Source organism: Gavialis gangeticus, unplaced genomic scaffold, assembly GCF_001723915.1.
Source record: "Gavialis gangeticus isolate Ggan-Ray unplaced genomic scaffold, GavGan_comp1, whole genome shotgun sequence".
NCBI classification, from domain to species: domain Eukaryota; kingdom Metazoa; phylum Chordata; order Crocodylia; family Gavialidae; genus Gavialis; species Gavialis gangeticus.
Window position 1 is genome coordinate 41,445,231 of NW_017728996.1, and position 1,883 is coordinate 41,447,113.

Sequence of the window (1,883 nt, forward strand, 5' to 3'; positions counted from 1 at the left end):
TCCCATCTATGCACCTAAATAAGAGCCAAATTTTCCATAGTATCCAGAAACCTACTGCGGCACACACAGCCACACTTTCTTAAAAGCCAAGCACACAACATGGTGACTTCTTTGTCAAATCTGGCCATTGATTGAGGTACCCAAATAGAAGCACTTTTGGAATCCTCACCTTATATATACAAAGGAGTATCAGGCAAACAACACAATTAAGTACTGGGAAAATTAGTTTTATAAAGGCAGCTATATTGTTTACAATGTATAAGAAAGTTCTCTCTTCCTGATAAGGGGCTTAGTCTCTTTACAGTTCAGATACTTACCTCCTATTTAAATCACTATGCTTCTGGGCTTTGAAAAAAATATTTGCTACAACAAAAATGTGCATTTATGGCTTTGCTATTGAATGCCAAATATAGTGGCAACTATACACAAAACTCACTCTTATAATTAGGCTGTAGATTGAACAGTATTTTATAGGCATAAAGAGCTGTTTTACACTTGAAAAACTATTATATACAGCCAGTCATTCACAGCGAAATTTTATCTACCAAACGAAAAACATCTGTCTTTATGCATAGATAGAGCTACTTGAGTATTTTCTAACAAAACATATTTTGTTGGAAAATGATGATTCACTGAAATTTAAACTTTTCACAGGAAGAGATACTGAATGGACATTTCTGATTGTAAACAAGAGAGACCTCCCCCAAAGTGAGTATACTGTGATCAGGTCACTTAACTGGAATGTGAGAAACAGGTTTATGTCCCTGTTCTACCCAAATTAGACCCAAGACATGAACCTTTAGTCTCCCATTTTCCTGGCAACTGCCCTAGTGACTTCGTGAGAGAAAGATCCTTTTGCAAATATTGAGAAGCATCCACTACCAAGCATTCAAAGGCCTGACAAGGAGGCCACTCACCTAGAACATGGTAGATCTAGGATTACATTGTTTGTCTGAGACAGTCAGGGTAGGACTTTAAATTTGGGTCCCCTACATGATAGGTCGATTCCCTGACCACTTGAATATTTATTACTATGGCATGTCTTCCTCCCTCTGCATCGCAACTACACATTTCCCACAGTAAATAAATAAAATCTTTGACTTGTCTTGATATGGAGTGGGAATTTTACATAAAAGTTTTGTGGGCCCCAGGGATGTATGTTACAGCCATGTTGATTTAAGAAATAGAGAAAAAGCTTCTCTATTTAGAATTTTTCTATTAGAAAATATTTTCTATAGAGAATATTTTCTATAGAGAAAAAGCTATCTCTATTTCTTAAAACAACCCGGCTACAACATAGTTTCATAGTTAGTAGGATCAGAAGGGACCTGAGTAGATCATCAAGTCCGACCCCCTGCCATGGCAGGAAAGAGTACTGGGGACAAACAACCCCAGCAAGGTGACTGTCTAGCCTTGTCTTAAAGACCCCCAGGGTAGAAGCCAGCACCACTTCTCTTTGAAGTTGGTTCCAGATCCTAGCCGCCCTGACCGTGAAGTAGCGCCTCCTGAAATCTAGCCTAAATCTACCCTCTGCCAGCTTGTGACCATTATTTCTTGTCACTCCTGATAGTGCTCGGGGGAACAGGGACTCCCCCAATACCTGCTGGTCCCCTCTGACTAGTTTGTAACAGGCCACTAGATCCCCCCTCAGCCTTCTCTTGTGGAGGCTGAACACGTTCAGGTCCCATAGCCTCTCCTCATAGCCTGCCCTGCTGCCCTCTGATCATGCGAGTGGCCCTCCTCTGGACCCTCTCCACGTTGTCCACATCCCTCTTGAAGTGCGGCGCCCAGAACTGGATGCAGTACTCCAGCTGCGGCCTGACCAGTGCCGCATAGAGAGGGAGTATCACCTCCCTGGACCTGCTTGAGATGCATCTGTGGAT